The sequence below is a fragment of the Nycticebus coucang genome, chromosome 9 (genome assembly GCF_027406575.1).
Source record: "Nycticebus coucang isolate mNycCou1 chromosome 9, mNycCou1.pri, whole genome shotgun sequence".
NCBI lineage: Eukaryota > Metazoa > Chordata > Mammalia > Primates > Lorisidae > Nycticebus > Nycticebus coucang.
In genome coordinates, this window is record NC_069788.1 from 134,952,208 (window position 1) to 134,974,059 (window position 21,852).

Genomic DNA, 21,852 nt, shown 5'->3' on the forward strand with positions numbered 1-21,852 from the left:
GGCTATTTTCGTCTTTGTGACCTGCTGGGAAACTAGTCACTGTTTAGAGGAAGAGATTTACTACACAGGTGATTGCATTGATATGATAAATATTTCCTTTCAAGTTAAATTACAGTTATGTAAAAAAGAAGATAAGATGATGAAACTAATAGATAATAGATTAGGTGTGGACCTGATTGGAAGAGTACAAAACTAAAACTTGGAATAAAGAATTTTGCTATATGCCATCCCACGGTGTATAGTCTGTTTCTTGACTTAATAATTACAGAAGCGAGTTTACACCCACGGCAAAGCTGCTGTTCATTCGCATCTCCGGTCATGCAACATTTATTTATGTTGTAAGAGTTCTTCCATGGTTCCTCCCCATGAGTATTTTTTGAAATTTGACAATTATATTGCAGAAAATTAAAACTGGTGTGGTGAGACTGAATTGGTGTCCCAAGAATTGGATCTAACCAGCCCCTAACCAATGAGCTGGGGCTTGTGCTTTTATGGCTTTTCCCCTGGAGCCTTGCAGTGGTCTCTTTCAGAGCTGCAGTCAAAGACTCTGAGGTCTTTCTTGCTGAAATAACACAATTTGGCTCTGCCTTCATGTCAGGCTTCCCCTACCCTATCCTAATGAATCACTGTACTAGGCTGAAGTCTCATCTGGGCCCCACTAGCAACACCTGGAGGAGGAAAATATGTCCATCTCCACTACAAAACAATCACCACTGAACCTTGGAGGGTCCCCAGGTGGACATCCCAGTTTGAAAGTTCTAACAGATTGTCCAAGTCAGTACAATAACTGTTCACAGGAGTGAATTCAAAGAGTTTCAAGTGCCCAGTAAGTAGATATCCACAGACATTTCACCTGAAAAACCCATGGGGCTGAAGCTTGGTCCCTTTGGGGAGTAGGGAAGTCAGGAAAGTTTGTCTGACCAAGTCAAAACTGAGTTTTCAGTGCCCCAGTGCCCACTATGCACCATCTCCAAGCAACCTTCTCTTACTTCATGTCCCTCTTTTCCTGCCTTTTTCTCTCTCCCCGCACACCCCTGGTGCCACATGAATCAGTTTCCCTGCTAGTAACCAGCAGCCCACACAATTCCTGAGCCTCTGGGTGAATTCACCAAACACTATGGATTCTGCAAGGGGTAGACATTCAGGCAGCCAGGCTAGTGGAGAAGGGTGAACTGTGTGTTCAGAATTGTGGAGAAAATATTTCATTCCTTTTATTCCAGGCAGGTTGACACCTAGGCTCACAGATGGGACATCCCTGAAGAAGAAGGACCAGCTTTACTGGCTTTCTTCTGTGGGGCAATGTGAGAGGTCCTTTGTTCCATGCTCACTTACAGAGAGCCCCAAACAGGTCTCTGGCTTGGGGAGGGATCTCCCATCCACTTGGTGAAGGGCTTCATATCTGGACTTTGTTTTCTTTCCATCTAATTCTTGGAGGTACAACGTGTCTCAGCAGTGATCATGTACACTTGTCTATCTTCTTTCTATGCTTAGTTCCCACCTTTGACTTCACTGAGTCCCTTTCAGTCAAATATCTCTAGCTCTGGACAGGAGCCTCAGGTAAAAGCTGCTTTCAGTTTCTCATCTTCCTTTCACCATCCATTTCTCTGGTGATTAAAAATGAGGAGCATTTATTCATGTGTTTCTAGGCCATTTTTCAGTCATCCTCAGAGATTTTATTCAAGTCTCTTGACTAGTTATAGAGGGGGTTCTTAGCACTTTTCTTATTGTTTAATTTGAGTTGTCTTTATATTTCAGTTATCAGGCCTTTGGCAGAATCATAACTTGAAAAAAGCTTCTACCATTCTGAAAGCTGTCTGTTTTCTTTGTCTGTGGTACCCTTAGCTGTGCAAACACTTTTTATCTTGATAAAATACCATGTATTTATATGTGATGTTGCTGCAATCGCCAGGGGGAAATTCCTCATAAAGTTATTTTCCCAGATTATCTTCAAATGTTTTCCCCACACTCTCTTATAGAATTTTTATTGTTTCAAGTCTTAAATTTAAATCTTATATCCAGCAAGAATCAATTTTTGTCAGTGATGAGAGGTTGAGAGTTTTCTACATGTGGATAACAAGTTCTCCCAGCACCATTTGTTAAATAATGATTCTTTTCCCCAGTTCAAGTTTTTGTTAGGATTATTGAAGATTGAATTACAACATGTGGCTGAGTTCATCTCTAGACTCTGTTTTCTATTCCATAGGTCTATGTCTCTATTTGTGTGCCAATACCACACTGTTTTGATTACTATAGTTTTGTAGTATAACCTAAAATCTGGCAACCTGATACCTCCAGATTTTTTTTAATATGTAGGAATTGTGTTTGCTGTTGAGAGTATTTTTCTGGTTCCATATGAATTGATACTATTTTTTCAAGATTTTCGAAGTATGACATTGTTGCTTTGATGGGATTGCATCAAATCTATAGATTGCTTTAGTTAGCTTTGACATTTTAACAATGTTTATTCCTCTCAGCCATGGGTATTTTATATTCTTCCATTTGTTGACATCTTCTGCTATTTCCTTTCTCAGAGTCTCATAATTCTCTTTACAGGGATCATTCACGTTTCTGTCAGATATATTCCCAGGTATTTCATCGTCTTTGGTGATTTTATAGAAAGAATAGTCTTTCATTTTATTCTTGCCTTGACAATTGTTGGCATTTATGAAGGCTACTGATTTGTGGCTATTGATTTTGTATGCCAAGACACTGCTATATTTCTTGATCCCTTCTAAGAGTTTTTTAGTTGAGTCCCTTGGGTTTTCCAGGTATAAGATCATGTCATATGCAAAGAGGGAGAGTTTGATCTCCCCAACCCCATTCAAATTTCTTTGATCTCTTTCTCTTGCCTGATTGTGATGGCAGAAACTTTTTCAACACATGTTAAATAGCAATAGAGACAGGGTGCATCCTTATCTGTTTCCATATTTGAATGGAAATGCCTTTAGTTTTAGTCCATTCAATACGAAATTGGCTAAGAGTTTGCTGTAGATGGCCTCAAACAATTTCAGAAATGTTTCATCTAAGCCTATTTTCTGGAGGGTTTTTAACTTGACAGGAGGCTGAATATCATCAAAAGCCTTTTCTGTATCAATTGAAAGAATCATATGGTCTTTGCTTTTTATTCTATTTATGTAGTGTATTATATTAATAGATTGATGTATGTTGAACCAACCTTGTATCTCTGGCATAAAACACACTTGATCATGGTGTATAACCTTTTTAATGTGTCATTGTATTCTTGTTAATATCTTGTTGAATATATTTCCACTCATATTCTTTAATGTTATTGGTCTAAAGTTTGTTGTTGTTTTGTTGTTGTTGTTTCCTTTCCTGGTTTGGGGATCAGAGTGATACTTTCTTCATATAATTTTTTTGGGGTAGGATTTCTTCCTTTTCCATATTTTTGAATTGTTTATGCATCATAGGAACTAGTTCCTGTTCGAAGGTTTGATAGAATTCTGATGTGAAGCCATCTGGTCCAGAGCTTTTATTTTGGGGGACTTTTTTGTAATTGATGTTATTTCAGTGTTTCTCATTGTCTATTGAAGCTTTCTAACTCTTTCTTGTAGAGGATTAAAAATCATATTTACTACAACAGCCATCAATCTCATAACTTATGTGAGGAATTCTTGAGAATAAGACATTCTCCTGGCAAGCCTGGAAATCTCTTATCACTTGGAGGCAAGCCACCAAGTAACTCAGTAATCCCAGAGGTGGAAAGCTCAAACCTGATTTAGTAAGGCTGATGTTAAATAGCAAACATTTTATGGCAGTTCCTTGAAGAATTAATAAAGGGAATTGCATGTAGGAAATAATTGGAAATAATTTTTTGGAAATTATTTTTGGAAATAATTTCCTTGAGTACATAACTTTTTACCATCTTTTTTTTATCCATATGAGATCATTTTCTTGAGCACATAGCCCCTAAAACACATGGTCCCTGAGCACGCAGCCCCTGCATGTCTTTGCTTAGTTATCTTTCTGACCATTAAGTATCTTCTCAATAAAAGGACTCTGCAAGATGTGCTCAGTGGTATCCTGCACCTCTGGTTAGCTTCACCTCTTGCAGCGTGTACTGTCAATCCGTGTCTCCTGTGATCATTTATGCAGTTGCGACACTTTCTGTCTGAGTTTCAGATGGTATTGTGCTTCCAGATATTGGTCCATATCCTCTACATTTTCATAGTTCTTGGAATAGAGTGTTTCATAATAATAATTGACAATCTTTTGTATTTTTGTGACATCTGTATTTTCCCTATATCATTTCTGATTGTCGTTATTAGATATTTTATTTTTCTGTTTCTCCTTAGTCTAGCCAAGGGTTCATCAGTATTATTCATCTTTTCAAAGAACCAACTTTTTGGCCACCATATGGTTCCTATGTGTATATCTCCTTGATATCACAGTGTAAAAAATCATCCTTCCCCTTCTTCTTATCAAGGTCAATTATTCCCATCAAATGATGATTCTAGCTGTTTCAGTTACAATATGATGGTGTAACTTTAGGTTAGGAGTTGAACATCCCAGCCAACTGAAAGTAAAGTATCAGAGGAATGAAAAAACAAGCACCCAATGTACTTCATATTAAACCAGTAAAGGAGCAACTACATGCCTGCATGAGAGGAAAAACATATTTAAATTCAAGAAGATGGTGGGGACAGGGAGAGTGGTAAGCTCTCACCTATGGGGGACAATGTATGTGGCACATCTCCTGGGTGAAGGGCTCAACTGCAACTTGGACTTTTCCTAACAAATGAAAGCCATGTAACCTAATCATATGTGCCCTTATATTAATATAAAAAATTAAGTTTTTTTACAAAATAAATCAATAAAAACTCAAAATACTGTGTAGAGGGAAGCTAGAATTCTCTCAATTTAATATAGGCATTCCTACCCCACATTTCCCTCATCATGAGATAGGTACACCCCTGGGATGCTTTGTTTTGTGGGATTCCATGCATGGAATCCAGCATTGTGGATCCAGTTTTGTGGATCCAGCATTCTCTAAGCCCTACTTGTTGGATGAGAGTTGGTCTACAAGTAGGAAATTCAAACTGATACCTGGGGTAGGTGACTATGCTTGTGAGGATAAACTACTGGTTTTTCCAAGGTAGAAGGAGACATATGTGGACACCTCACCACACAGGCCTTGTCCTTGGTCACCTCAAGGACAGTTCCATCTGTGTGGTCAGTTATTGTCTCTACTGCTGATGGTTTGGACATTCAGATGCAGAAGCAGCTAGGGGGGTCTTCATCAGTGGGAGTCTCTGCCAATATGTCCAGAGACTGTTCCTCTGCCCATCACACCATACGGTTACCAGTGGTGATGCTTGGCAAATGTTACTTGTTCAAATGAGTGCTTACCTGGTCTTGTTTGACATGGGAAAAATATTTTATAAGTCATGTCCATTTTTCTGCGTCCACCCATTTACCTGTCTCTACTCCTCCAGTTCTTTCCCTTCAAGGAACTTGAACAGAGAGTATCACCACCTCAAGCCACTTGTTCTTCCTCACAAAAGGATAACCAGATGTGCCATTTATTCCTCCTCCCATTGCAAGTATCTTTCTTATGCTTGACATTTTAATCATATACCAGACATTGGCTATAAAGAAGCCATGGTCCATTTTTGGTCTCTACCCATAAACCAAACCAATCTATCTAAAAACAAAGTTGTATATTTTTCTTCTCTGTCAGTTAGTAGTGCAGGACACCACCTGCCCTCAATAAGCCACAGGTTTAGGCTAAAGGAGTAGTGTTGGTGCAATTATAATGAATCTTGGATGCCTGGTTGTGTCACTTACCCACACCTCTTTTCCTATTCAGATTTGATCTGAAAGGTAACATTTCCACCAAGGAAAAGTGCTGAACCTGTCTGACTTTATGACTTAGCAGGTTCAATAAAAGTAGTCTTGTAATGAGAAATTTCAGATATGAGGTCAGTAGGTGCACTACAGTCAAACATCTCATAAATCCATAACTCAGTAATGAACCAGAAGTCATTTTCCATGAAACATAAATATTCTCAGCAGAGGACTGGTGGGGACATAGCCTTGTTCTAGAATCCTGGGGCCAGTACCATGATTCTCCTCCTAAGACATTCTAATGACATTTAATAACATATGTCTTTGTGATAAATCATACCATCACCCCAAATGATAAGGGCATATCATGGGAGAAGTGGAGACAGTGTTTGCATGCAGCTGATTGACCTAGCACTTCGTGATGGTCCCTTTATGAATTTTTTCCATAGATGGAGAAATGCAGCAGCCAGCACATATGGAAATGATGGCCAGGCTCAGAAAATTCAGGAATGAGGAACAATCTCACTCCACAATGTCAGTCATCCTGACTACCAGAGGTGATATTCAGGGGTGAGGGGAATTGAGAACAGAAAAAAGGGAGAACAAATTGCATATGAGTATGACCTTGAGATGACCTTCAGTAGAAGAAGTTGCACATTGACCCCACTGATACTTCTCTAGAAAGAAATTCACCCCATTGACCTCTCTCCCCTAAAGAAAGGCCCAGGAAACCATGAAGGTGCTGCTGCCTGAACTGACATGCTGAATCCAGATGGATCATCTGCAGAGGGAAAGAGTGCTATGCTGCAACACCCACTAATAGATCTCAGAATTTGGGGATTATTCTAGTCCTGGGCAGCATGGATATCTGACAGATGTCAACTAAAGGAGGCTGCTTCACTGTGGTCACGGCACTCAAACATCTGTCTATGGGGAGCATAACTAACTGATGGGCACCTGCAACCACCACTCTGTTGGTGCCAAGGTTGCCCCAGGCTGCTCCCAGATACTGACTGACCACAGCATGCTCCTTTCTGGGCCCCAGGGTATTGACTCCTTTTCTTAGCATGAGACTATTGAAGGCCAGGCAACAACATAGCTTCATGGTGCAGGACTTTTGCCCTGTCTTTAGAAGAACCATTCCTTTCAGAGTCAAAGACTTCTAAATCTTACAGAGACCAGAAGTGCATGCCCTCTAAGTGGCTACCTAGGAGTAATGTCAGGCAGAGACGCTCAGCCCCCAGTGCTTACTTTCTGCACACATATGTTCTGAATATTGGAGATATAGCACAGTATAACTTTTTAATTTATTTACTGTGCATATCACTTTCTTCACATTATTCAGCTGTTATTTCCTATATATTCCAATGCATACCTTAATTATATTTATTCTCCTTGAAATTAAACATGCTCATATATTTCAAAACACCTTAAAACACCAATAAAATCACCTTAAAAACATTAGCCAAACCTCCATACTTCTTTTAGGCTATGCTTAATTTCTCTTTTCCCCATCCCTGAACAGCTTTATAGTTGGTTCATATTTGCCCCATGTGTTTCCTCTGCACTCACTATTTACTACCTCCACCCAGGTTACATTGCCCTGTTCCTCTATTTAGTAGTAATAAATGATGCCCTATTCTCAACAATGGCTCCCATTTGCAAATAGCAAATGTCAAGGGCTATTTTCCTCTCCAAAATTTGGAAGTCCTTTTCAAATGAACAAAAATGGTATCCAATTTCGTGCCCATCAGAAAGAACCTCTTTGGAGTGAAATGATGATTGCCAGGGACTGAGGGAGGGAAAAATGGGAAGATAATATAAAACTGTGGGGTTTTAGTGATGCCAAATAAATTAGTCTTAGAGATCTACTATACAGCTTAGTGTCTTTACCTAATAATAATATATTGTGCACTAAAAATTGACCAAAAATTGGCATTTTATGTTAAATATTTTATCATACATGAAAATATGCCCCATGATCATATTGATGTACACAGCTATGATTAAATAAAAAATAAATAAATAAATAATAAAGAATTCTGGAGGAAACTTTATCAGGTGATTGATAGGTCTTTAGCCTGATGGTGGCCATAGTTTCACAGATGTATCCTGATGCATTAAATATGTACAGCTTTATAAGTTTCAATCACACATCTATAAACTGGTTAAAAGTTAACGAACAACATTTAAGAAGAAAAAACATCTTTGCCTTAGTAAATCTGTGGACACCAAGAGATGTGAAAAATCTCAATCTTTCCTCAATGCTGGCACATCACAGAGAGATGATGCCTGAGTGCTGTTGTGCATGGAAATTAAACTTTCCTTAGGGCAAACCTTGTGACATTTCAAAGAAACCAAGCAAAGAGTTTCTCCTTGGAGAAAATAAATCCAAGTTCCCCAACAGCAGTCTCCCTAGACACAAAAGTGACTGAAAAGATTGTATTCTGCTGCTTTATAGCCCAAAGGAACTGAACATATGTTCCCTTGGACTAAACTACTTTGCAGAGTGCAGAGACAATGGAACAGTTCATTTAATGAGGTTATTGCAAACGAGCATGAAAGAAAATGAACCAGGATGGGAATCGTGGAGAATGAGAGAAAAGATAGAAGAGACAAGGATGGGATCAGGAGGTCTGGAGCAGACACACTGCAGCCAACCCCAAAATGTAAAATCAACTTTATTTTATTGTATCTCAGCAGGGTTTTTATGAAGAAGTAGCATAGACAAAAAACATATTTGTAGGGGCATGCCTGTGGCTCAGTAAGTAGGGTGTCGGCCCCATATTCGAGGGTGGCAGGTTCGGCCGGGCCAAACTGTAACAACAACAACAACAACAACAAACAGCTGGGGGCAGTGGTGGGCACCTGTAGTCTCAGCTACTCTGGAGGCTGCAGGTTGCTGTGAGCTCTGACACCAATGCACTCTACTGAGGGCAACAAAGTGAGACGCTGTCTCTAAAAACAAATAAACAACAACAAAAACAAACAAACAAACAAACAAACATATTTTTGGTCTTACAATATGACTGGAAAATATAAATAAGTTTATCATGAAAAATATATTTTGTTAATGTTTTCTACTGCATAACATCATTACCATGTGAAAGATAAGAAATAAAAAGGGAAGGGTTACATAGTTTTCTGCATAGCTCCTGAAGATTAACCAGGTAAAGAAAGAGATAATTGACTTATGGCAAAAACATAAGAAGGAAAAAAACGTAGTTTTAAGAGAAGGAAAAACATGTTAACTCAGCAGGAGTAAAGCAGCTAGAGGTTGTTCCCTGAACATCTCCCAGGCTGTGGGGGCCTTGCCACCTCACACCCCACTCTTCACATGAGGTGCTCAAAGAATTCAACCCTCCAGAAATTAGAAATGTTAAACATGCCCTTGCTGCCCACTACCTGTACTGGGCTTCCAAGAGTCAGACCTTGGAGAAGAGAAAGTTTCAGTGACATCATCAGACACAGTATGAGCAGGGGGGCTGGTAGGGTGAGAAGGAGAAAAGGAAAGTGGGTGTCAGGATTTGCCTTTACAGTAATGAAACAAAGACAGTTCTCTACTTATTTAATCTGTGAGGGTAAAATCCCTGAATGTTGAGGGTAATTTACTTTCCACTGAGACTGGTCTTTTCCAGCTCTTGTTTGGTTTCCTTTTCTTTCTTGAATCTATAATCTCCTTCCAGAAAGAGTTAGAAATGTCTGTTTCTTGAATGCTACATTTTCTGGGCACTCTTCACAGCTCCTCCAATGTCTCCCAAATATTGTAGGTCCCTGTTAGATTCCCTTTATCCAATCAATAATTCCTTCACTTCTCATGAAAGACCTCTCATGCATCAGGTATTGAATATTTTCTTCTTCATTTGATTGGAATTTCTGATTTACTCAACCATTGCTGCTGGTGGGTCTGACATACTGAAAAGTTCTATATTATTGTTGTCACCTTATTTTTTCATTCCAGTGTGCACAATATAATGCAAATAATGCATTTATTTCTGACAGTTGGCACTCAAGCTTTTTTCCTTTTTCGTGATTGGTTTTCACCAATCTCTTTAAATGGTTAGAAGAATATTGAATCATTTGTGTTGGAGTAGTCTGTTTTCACCTAATCATAAAATTAACACAAATGTTTTGGTATGTTAATGCATAATATTTTGCAGGCTGTGGTTTTCAAACCACTAATCTTTCCTGGGTAATGGATTAAGAAGTTGTTCTTGTTCTGTATGTGTGTCTGGAGATTCTCTCCCCTGGCTGCTAACACAGAACTGACAATTGCATATTCTCAAATATATGTAAATATATTTTTTGCTTTGTGATAATGAAACTTTTTTGGACCTAAGCTATGATGTACTATGTTAACAAACATCTTACCATGAAATTTTCCTGAAATAAGTATTACTTGATCATCATTCATTACTTCTTTAAAATGGAAATGAATGCATTTTATTTAACCTCACTATTCCATTTTGAGTCTATATTCAGGCATGTGATGAGCTTCACTATTTCTTTTTGTGTGTTATTGTTGATACATTTGGTCTCACATGCAACATTTGCATCTCTTGGCCCCATACAATCTGACATGCACAAAGTTTATGTACATCCCTAGAAACAACAATAATGAAAAAAAAAATAGTCCCAGCCTCAGACCCACAAATGAAAATAAAATTACAGACATAAGGTAGATCATGGGATACTCACTGTGGGGCTCACACCTCTGCCATGCTGACCTTCATCCCCTGCTCTCCATCTCACTATCCCTCAAGTCCCCACAATGAAGCCCACTGAGAGGCATGCACTATAGCATTCTGCTCTCTCATCCTATAAAGTTGTTTTTTTCTTACTCCCCTGGTTAAACAGTGTTACTAAAAATAGAAAAAAAAAACTAGCTGATGTGTAGTGTCAGACACCTCTAGTCCTGGCTACTTGTGAGGCTGAGGCAAGAGGATTAGTTTAGTCCAGGGTTTTGAGGTTTCTGTGAGCTATGATGATGCCACAACATTTACTGACGGTGACAGGAGACTTTTTCTCAAACAAACAAACAAACAAAAAAAAAAACCCTCCAAAAATAATTATCCTAAATGGAAAAGTTTAATAATAATATTTACAAATACTATTTATTGAGACTATTCAAATTAGTTTTTAACTTTACACACAAGGTAATACTAATGATCATATCTTTAAAAATAAGACAAAAAAAGAGGCAACTGTCACAACAGGAAATATCAAGTAACAGAAAGAAGGTTGAGTTGAAAATCCATGTGCTAATCACTATTGTAGACCCATTGGAATGAAGGAAGTGTAGGGATTATCAAGAAAAGATGAGATATATTTGCAATAATATGGAAAGATTCTATCCAAGAAGAAATTAGTTAATGCACATAGGTTCATATATGAGAATTAAATCTAGTGAATAGATGATAAATAAAGACATTGCTGCTAAATGGAAGGAAATCTGAACAACTCACATTTAAAATATAAATAATATACCACTTGGCTAGATGAATCTCAGTCTTTGAATACCCATCCATGGGTGACACTGTAGTGTGACAACTAGCTGAAATACCAGTTGGCTTTTCATGAGATATTCCATTTGCCTCCTTCCCCAGCACATGCCAGCTACATGGAAGCAGAAGCTACACAGAAGTATCACAGTTTCTACTCTTGGGTCTCTCAGAAGGTCCCAAACTGCAGCCTCTTCTCTGTGGGTTGTTCCTGTCTATGTCCCTGGTCATGGTTTTGGGGAACCTGCTCATCATCCTGGCCATATTCTCTGACTTCCACCTGCGCACCCCCAGGTACTTCTTCCTCTCCAACCTATACTTGGCTGACATCTGCTTTACTTCAACTACAATACCTAAGATGCTGGTGAACATCCAGACACAGAGAAAACACGTCTCAAAGACTGAGTTGAAAATTGGCAGTAATGCACTACCCTGACAATGAGCCCACACTTTTACCTTTGCTGTCCTGCTTTCACAGGAATAGCAATGAGATTGTCAATATCAAAGCTGGTTCATTCAAACAATTTGAAAGCTGGTTCGTTAACATGATACATATCACAGCCTAGGATAATTCTGATATGTTATCTTCCTGTGATCCTTGGTTTTTGCCTTCCTACTTCTTTTCTTTCTACTCTCCCTTTCTTTCTGTTTTCTTCCATTTATTACTTCCTCACTATTTCCCCCTTGGATTTTGTGGGTTAATGCTCCTTACTCCATATATATATTTTATTAAATCATAGCTGTGTACATCAATATGATCATGGGGCACCATACACTTGGTTCATAGACCATTTGACACATTTTCATCACATTAGTTGACATAGCCCTCCTGGCATTGTCTTAGTTACTTTACTAAGACATTTAAATTCCACATTTACCAAGCCTCACATATACCCTTGTAAGATGCACCACAGGTGTGATCCTTTCAATGCCTCTCCCTCTACCCTCTTCCCCCCTCCCTCCCCACCCTTTCCCCCTTCCGCCTACTCCATTCTTTTTTATGGCTGAATAATATTCCACTGTATAATAAACATGTTTATCCATTCATCCATTTATGTATATTTTGGTTATTTTTTTCTCTTGGCTGTTGTGAATTGAGCAACCTTGTACATTTATTTGTTTGATTTCTTAAAAAAAAATTTGTGAGCCATATCTGAGTGGGACTGCTCTGTCAGGTGATAAGTGGAGGAAAGGCCAAACTTTTTTTTTTATTGCAGCTGGCACAATTTACCTCCCAGCAATGTATGAGTGTTACACTGTCTTCATATCTCTGCTCATACTTGTTGCTTTCCTTTTTTGCAAAGATTATATCTGCCTTGTGTGTGTGAAGTGGCATGTATTTGTGCATTTGCATTACATTTCCCTAAATGACAAAGTGAACATCTTTTCATAAACTTCTTGGCAACTAGTGTATCTTCTGTGGAGAGATGACTTTTCAAGTCTGTGCTCATTTTTCATTAGTAGTTTGCACGTTTGGTTCTGACTTTTACTAGTTCTTTATATATTTTGGATAATTGACCCTTATCATATATATGTGTTGCAAATATTTCCCCCATTCTGTTTATATGTTATCTTTCCTTATTTTCTGAGTATACAAATTTATTGTTTTTAACTATACCTATGATAACGTACAAGGTCTGACAAATAAGTTTGCAAACTTGCCACTGTGCACTTATGTTGGCAGCACTGTACAAACAACTCAGTAAGATGTCATAACCTTGGTATATCAGTGTCTCACAGCTGTTTTTGTGTAAATGTTTTGCAATGTCTTGCTGGGTGGCATTTATTATTGTTATTGTGTGTTTTTGTGTGCCATTGCCGGAATGTCTGAGCTTGAATTAGAACAATAAACAAATACTACATTTCTTGTTAAAATTGGCAAGCGTGGAAGTAAAATCAGGAAAATTTTAGTTCAAGTTTGTAAGGATAATCCCATGAAACAAATGACAGGGTGAAAATGGATTAAACTTTTTTTCAGCGGAAGAGAAAACATCAGTGATGAAGAGAGCTTGGGGTGGCCAGTAATTAGCAGAACTGATGCACAGATAGCAAAAATTAAACAAATACTGTGTCAAAAACTTTGGGCGACTATGAGAAGCACAGTAGACCAAGTAAACATTGATAGAGAAACAGTAAAAATCAGAAAAACAGAAAGAAAGAAAAAAGAAAAAGAAAGAACGAAAAGGGCTGGGGCAAAAGAACTGAAGAAAGGAAAGAAGGACAGAAAGAGAGTGACAGGAGAAATAGTGGTGTTTGGTAGGGAACTTGGACCCACACCCACAATCTAGGACTTTGGGGAACCTGGTTGGGTGCATCCCTTGAAGTAAGGAACTCTTACCAGCTTGAGGAAAAGCAAAACTCCTTATCTTCCAAATACAGAAAAAAGGAAAAGAAAATTGGCAGCATGTACCCATCAGGACCTACCAATGCCATCCTTCCAAAGGCCAGATCTAGAAGGACACCCTAGACTGTAAGCACGTGACCTCTTTGAGCCAAAGCAATTCTGTGACCTGAAAACCAGCCAAATGCTATGACATCCCAGAACACACAAAAAGAAAAAGGTAATCAAAATTGATAAAGAATGTTAAAAATAATTTTATCTAAGTTAAAGAAAGAAATATGGGGCAATAGGGAATATGTTAGTTGTTGTATGAGAAATTTATGTAGGAAAGATAAGTAAGGTAGAAAAATCTCTACCAAAAGAGAGAAAAAGGAGAGAAGAAATAAAAAGAAAGAATAAAAGGGTCTGAAAAACCATAGCAAAAATGGAGGAGTCTTGGCTAATGAAGAGAGTAAAAATGAAATCAATACAAAAGAGAAAAACAAAACAAATGAACAAACAAAAACAAGAAAAAAGAGAGAGAGAGAAAAAAACTAAGGAATAAATTGGCAAATTTGGAAAAAGAGAAAAAAGTGAAAATAAATAAAATATGTTGTCTTTAATAACATATTGCCTGGACACCAGGTGACATTTTGGTTTTAGGAGATGGAGAACACACACAATGGCTTTGCGGTTCAGAAGCCACTGACTACTTATAGAGGAGATCTCATCTTCTTTCCCAGACTTATTTGCCCTCAGTCGGGCCTGGTCACTTTATCAGCATTCAGTCCCTGTGAGATCGGGGTCTTAAACATCTTGCCAGGTTTCTTAGGAGGTACATCAAATAGAGCCCCCTGACAACAAAGTAGCCTTCCTGAAGGTGCAGGGACTGCTCAGCTCACCCCAAGGATAATTGCCCAAGCTCAGCAGATGAACCAGAGCCAGCCATGCACTGAGAGTCTGGACCATTCCTCTGGTATGGCCTTTCAACAATGGTGGCACCAAACTAATGGGAGCTCCACCTCACCCAGTATTTAATCCAGGAAGTTGGATGCTGTTAGAGTCCATTCATTTGTTTAAACCTTCCAGTGCAGGTCCAGCAATTTTAGTTCAAATTCAAAAAACTGCAGGACAGCCGTTTTCTATCACCAGTCCTCTGCAGGTGAGCTGGCTAGGCAGTTCCTGTCTTTACCCAGGCACTTGCCTCCTTGTAGTTTTCTTCAACTCCAGACCACCTCACTGGCTCCTGTAGTCCACCACTGCTTCCTTATGCCACCATAATGATGTTTGTGGTTAGGTTCTCCCAGACAGAGTTCTCTTTTTCCTGTCTCATTGTAAGTGCCTAGTAAGAAGATGTTTCTACTTGGCCATCTTGCTCCATCTTCCCATAAACTTTTTTGTTTACCACATTTTAAAATAGTTGCAATAGTCCAATTGCAGACAACTATAACTTCTTCCTTGTGAATGACATGATATTCTACCTGGAAAACCACAAGGATTCAACTACCAAGCTCTTAGAAGTGTTCAGGAAACAGCAGAATTTAAGGATACAAAATCAATGTCCATAAGTCATCAGCCTTCATATATGCTAATAACAGTCAAGACGACAATAAAATCAAATTTTACAGTGTCTCCAAAGCAAGTCAAATACATGGAAATATGTCTAACAAAGGATGTGAAAGATCTCTGTTAAGAGAACTATGATGCTAATTCAGAACTTGATACAGGCTTATTCAACATTTCCACTTCTTTCTGGCTAAGTCTAGGAAGGTGGAGTGTTTCCAAGTATTCAACTATTTCCTTCAGATTTTCATACTTCTGAGAATAGAGTTTTTTTGTAATATTCATTAAGGATTTTTTGAATTTCTGAGGAGTCTGTCATTATTTTGACTTTATCATTTCTGACTGATGAAATTAGGGATTTTTCTCTTTTATCCATTTTATTGACCTTTTCAAAAAAGTTTATCCATTTTATTGACCTTTTAAAAAAAAACAACATTTTGATTTATTGAAATGTTGATTACTCCTTTGAAATCTCCCCCCAGAGAAAAGCCAGGGACCAAATGGCTTCACATCAGAATTCTACCAAAACTTTAAAGACAAACTAGTACCTATATTACTTAACCTTTCTCAAATCATATAAAAAGAAGAAATACTGCCCAACATTCTCTGAAGCAAATATCACCCTGATCTCCAAACCAGGAAAAGAACAGACAAAAAAAGAAAATTATAGACCAATATCACTAATGAATATTGATGCAAAAATATTCAACAAGATCTTAACAAACAGAATCCAGCAACACATCAAACAAATTATACACCATGACCAAGGGGGTTTTATTCCAGGGTCTCAAGGTTGGTTCAATACATGTAAATCTATAAATATAATACATCACATAAACAAAATATAAAGCAAAGTCCATATGATTCTCTCAATTGATGCAGAAAAAGCTTTTGATATTATCCAGCATCCTTTCTTGATCAGAACGCTTAAGAAAATAGGTCTAGAAGGAACATTTCTTAAACCAAAAGAGGTCATCTACAGCAAAGCAACAGCTAATATCATATTGAATGGGGTTAAATTGAAATAATTTTCACTCAGAACAGGAACCAGGCAAGGTTGCCCATTCTCTCCACTGCTTTTCAACATTATAATGGAAGCATTAGGCATCAAAATTAGGCAAGAGAAGGCAATCAAGAGTATCCCAAATAGGATCAGAGAAGATCAAACTGTCACTCTTTGTAGATGATATGATTTTATATCTGGAAAACCCCAGGGACTCAACTACAAAACTTCTAGAAGTGATCAGGAAATACAGCCGTGTTTCAGGATACAAAATAAATACTCACAAATCTGTAACCTTTATATATATATACCAACAAGAGTCAAGGTAAAAACACGATCAAGGACTCTATTCCCTTTACAATCATGCCAGAGAAGATGAAATATCTGGGAGTGTACCTAACAAAGGATGTGAAAGATCTCTATAAAGAGAACTATGAAACTCTGAGAAAAAAATAGCTAAAGATGTTAACAAATGAAAAAATATACCATGCTCATCGCTGGGAAGAATCAACATTGTTAAAAAGTCTATACTACCAAAAGCAATCTACAGATTTAATGCAATCCCCTTTAAAGCATCTCTGTCATACTTTAAAGATCTGGAAAATTTAATACTTCGTTTTATATGGAAACAGAAAAAAACTCAAATAGCCAAGACATGACTCAGAAAGAAAACCAAAGCATGAGGAATCATACTTCCAGACTTCAGACTACACTATAAATCCATAGTGATTAAAACAGCATGGTGCTGGCACAAAAACAGAGAGTTAGATGTATGGAAAAGAATTGAAAACCAAGAGATGAATCCAGACATTTATCATCATTTGATATTTGATATGCCTATCAAAAATATAAATTGGGGGAAAGATTCCCTATCTAACAAATGGTGCTAAGTGAATTGGCTGGCGACCTGTAGAAGACTGAAACTAGACCCACACCTTTCTCCTCTAACAAAAATTGCCCCTTACTAGTCAAAGGACTTGAACTTAAGACATGAAACTATAAAATCCTTGGAGAGAGTGCAGGGGAAACACTTGAAAAAATTGGCCTCGGAGAATACCTTATGAGGAGGACCCTCCCCAGGAAATTGAAGCAACATCAAAAATACATTACTGAGATCTGATCAACCTAACCTTCTGCACTGCTAAGAACACGGTAAGTAAAGCAAGTAGACAGCCCTCAGAATGGGAGAGGATTTTTTGCACGTTATATTTCCAACAGAGGTCTAATAACCAGAATACACAGAGAACTCAAACTTATTAATAGGAAAAGAACAAGTGATCCAATTTCATTGTGGACAAGAGACATGAACAGAAGCTTCTCTGAAGAAGACAGGCACATGGTCTACAGACACATGAAAAGATGCTCATCATCTTTAATCATCAGAGAAATGCAAACCAAAACCACTTTGTTATAACATCTAACTCCAGTAAGAGTAGCCCACATCACAAAATCTCAAAAGTACAGATGATGGCATGGATGTAGATTAAAAGAGAACACTTCTGCACTACTGGTGGGAATGCAAGCTAGTACATTCCTTTTGGAAAGAAGTTTGGAGGACACTCGGGGATTTAAATGTAGACCTGCCATTTTATCCTATAATTTCTCTACTAGATGTGTATCCAAAAGACCAAAAATCACTTAACAGCAGAGATATTTGCACCAGATTGTTCATTGCAGCTCAATTCATAATTTCGAAATCGGGAAGTGCCCAAGTGCCCATTGATCCATGAATGGATTAATAAATTATGGTATATGTATACCATGGAATGCTATGCAGCATTAAGAAAAGATTGATACTTTACCTTTTTTATGTTTACCTGGATGGAGCTTGAAAATATTCTTCTTAGTAAAGTATATCAGAAATGGAAGAAAAATATCCAAAGTACTCAGTAGTACTATGAAACCAATTTATAATCACTCACACTTTCATATGAAAGATGAATCACAACTATAGACTGGAATGAAGGAGGGATAGAGAGGGGATGGGAAGGAAGGGATGTGGTTTGATAGAAGGAGGGTTAGTAGGGGGAGCACACCTACAGATCATATTGCAAGGGTACAAGTCAAATCTATCAAGTATAGAACACAAATGTCTGAACACTGTGATTAAGTAAAAGAGATAAAAACTATGTTAATTAGTAGGAAGTAAGCACTCCAATTTGTACAAATAATCAACACATTGAATCTCACAAAGGCATAAATATATTCATGATCGATGTATGTATTACTTACTAAAAAAAAGAGAACTGTGAAAACCTGAAAAAAAAAAGGAAATAGCAGAAGACATGGAAGAATAAATGAAAGAACATATCATGCTGTGTAGGAATAAACATCATTTAAATGTCCATACTACCCAAAGCTATCTTTAAATTTCATGCAATCCACATCAAAGCACACATGTCATGCTTTGAAGAATTTTAAAAGATAGTACTTCATTTCATATGGAACCAGGAAAATCCCTGAAAAGCTAATGCAATTCCTAGAAATAAAAATAAATCTGGAGGCATCACATTACCAGACTTCAGGTTATATTACAAGTCTATAGTCATCAAAACAACATGGAACTGGCACAAAATAGAGATATAAATCTATGGAATAGAATAGAGAATCTAGAAACGAACCCAGCCACTTATCGTCACTTGATCTTTGATAAGCTTAATAAAGCATGCACAAAATAATTCCTGTTTGATAAACTTAATAAAGCATGCACAAAATAATTCCTGTTTAATAAATTAAACCAGTTTAATAAACTGAAACTGGACCCATAGCTCTCAACATTGACATTGATTATCTCAGAATAAAATATTTAAATTTAAGATATAAAACAGGAGGAGGAAGGAATTTGGCCAATTTGAGGCAGGTTTTTCCAGAGACTCCTGTCCAGAGAGAGAGATACTGGAGAGAAGTGGACTCGGTGAAGGCGAAGTTGGGGAGCTGAACTTAGAAAGAAGATAGACAAGAGCACATCATCTTTCCTGAGGCAAGCTGACTCCAAGAAGAGAATCCAAGAAAGCAAATTCCAAGTAAGCCCATCACCAATAAAAAGAGAAACCCTCCCCCAAGTGGGATGCTCTGTGTAAGTGAGCAATGAATAATAGCAGTTATTATTTTACACTATGGGAGGGAGTTGAGAAACACTAAACCTCCTTCTCCAGGGAGATCCCAATTGTAAGCTTAGGTATCATCCTGCCTGACATCAAATTGAACAAATATTTTTCCCCACAATCCTGAACTTCCAGTCCACCTTTCAACCCTTGCCTGGATGTCTGAATGTCTGACCCCTGCAGAGCCCAGAGTGTATGGCAATTCTCTGACAGGCCTGGTGATTGTGTGGCCGGTTGAACAGCTGTGTGGAAACAGTGACACCAGTGGAATCAGGGGTTAGGGAGAGTGAAGGATTTGCAGGAGAGAGGAATTCACAGTAAACATGTGTGGACATCCTATTCTGACTATGGTAGGTGAACTTTTCTAGCTCCCTCACTCACCAGAGGTTGCTGGTGATGGTGCATGGCAAGGGCAGAGGCACTGGTGTCCCTGGACTGACTTTGGTGGGTGCTGACTCTGTTGCTCACATAAGGGAACCAGGCTCTAGCCCCCCAGGTTTGCAGGATAGAACTGACTGTGGATTCCTACTGTTGGGTGGCAGGAGACCCTTTAAACTCCCCCTGTTGAGCACTGATTGTACAGTCCAGGAAAATCGGATTAGAACCCTAGACCTTGGTGGTCCACCTGGAGACCCTGTGAGGTTGAGCTGTGCTTGTTGTCTAGTGGGGAGGGACTGATTCTCCATGTCCAGATATCTCTGGTGGATGACAGGGCACCACAGTTGCTTGTATCACTCCCAGCCTAATGCACAACTAATATTTCAACCTAACACCACAACTCGTTAGGATTGGGTAGAGGCTGGCTGACTACAAGACAGAGCCAGCTTGTGTGATATCTCACTAAGCGATCCTCGGAGTTTCTGGCTGAAGCTCTGAAAGGGACCTTCATAAGGCTGTATGGGATAAGTCAAAATCACCAGTCCTAGCTCATTGGTAAAGGTGCTCTGAATCTAACCTCAGCCAACCAGTTTTAATTGACAAACTGCAGAAGATATTCATGGAGCAGAACCAGTAGAAGAACAGTGGTAATATGAATAATCAGAGTAAATCAACTCCCTGAAGAAAGTAAAAAGAGTTACAATGGAAGATGCCATTCATAGACAAGTGGCTGAATTGTCAGAAACGGAATTCAGAGTATAATTGACAAATAAGATGAATAGAATGAAGGAAAAGATGGAAAAAGAAATCCAAAAGTAGCTAAAAAAATTGTCTCAAGGAATTAATGAATTCAAAGACAAAATCAACAAGGATATGGACATAATGAGAAAAGAGCATAGCTCAAGGAAATGAAAAAGTTTCTTTGAGGAGCTTCAAAATACAGTAGAATCCCTCAGTAATAGAGCTGAACAGGTGGAAGAAAATATCTTTGAAATTGAAGAGAAGGCTGTTATCAATCCCAAACATTCAAAGAGGCAGATAAATGGAAAACAAGAACAAATCATTTCCTTACAGAATTGGGGGACCATTCCAAAATATCAAAAATCTGACTTATTAGGAATTCCTGAAAGAGAAGAGGATGGTCCTAAAGGCACAGATTCTCTACCCCAAGGTATTATGGAGATGAATTTTCCAAACATTGCAAGAGATACCAAAATTCAGATAGATAGTTTCAGAACCCAAGTATTACTGAATCCAAATAAAGCATCTCCCAAACACATTGTAATTAACATTCCCCCAAGTTAGTATAAAGGAGAAAATCCTACGACAGCCAGACATAAGAAAAGTATCACCAGAGAGGAAGAAATATAAGGTGGACTGAAGATTTTTCAGCTGAAACTTTTCCAGTTAGAATAGGATGGTTACTGACTTTCAATCTTCTAAAGAAAACGAACTTTCATCCTAGTATCCTGTATCCAGAAAAACTGAGTTTCATTTGTGATGGAGAAATCAAATATTTTATGAATATATACATGTTACAGAAATGTTTCAAAACTAAACCAGCCTTCCAGGAAATACTCAGACCCATTTTTCCATAAAGACAAACACAACGGTCTACCACCAAAGTAAACTCACCCAGAATTTATCAAAGAAAACATAACTTCCACATGATGAAAGAATTAAAAATATTCACTAGACTTTTGAAAAACATGATGGCCAAAACACTACCACACCTATTCAGTTCCCATTAGTATAAATGGCTTAAATTGTCCTCTAAAGAGGCACAGGTTGGCTGACTGGATACAAAACCTCAGATCATGTATCTGTTGAATACCAGAGATTCATTTTACCTCAAAGGATAAAAAAAGACTCAAGGTAAAGGGATAAACTTCTATAATATAGGCAAGTAGAAATCAGAAAAAAAGCAGGAGTGCAATCTTATTGGCAGATACAAGTGTTTTTAATCCAAGAAAGGTAAGGAAAGACAAGGATGTACAGTACATATTTGTCAAGGGAAACGCTCAAAATGAAGAAATTTCAATAATTAACATTTAGGCACCCTACCTAAATGCTGCTCAATACAGAAAGTAAACCCTAATGGATATGAATAATTTGATATCTTCATGCACTATGATAGTTGGAGATTTTAACACCCTTTTGGCAGTTCTGGATAGACCC

The 21,852-nt window shown here is 38.0% G+C and overlaps 1 protein-coding gene across 1 annotated transcript in view; it reads left to right on the forward strand.

Moving 5' to 3' along the window:
• LOC128594023 (ankyrin repeat domain-containing protein 26-like) overlaps positions 1–6,526 on the forward strand; it is a 57,456-nt gene extending 50,930 nt beyond the window's left edge. Inside the window, exon 4 of the mRNA XM_053602524.1 lies at positions 6,255–6,526. The gene's annotated coding sequence lies outside the window, so the exon portion shown is untranslated. The remainder of the gene's footprint in view (positions 1–6,254) is intronic.
• Positions 6,527–21,852: the final 15,326 nt, after the last annotated feature.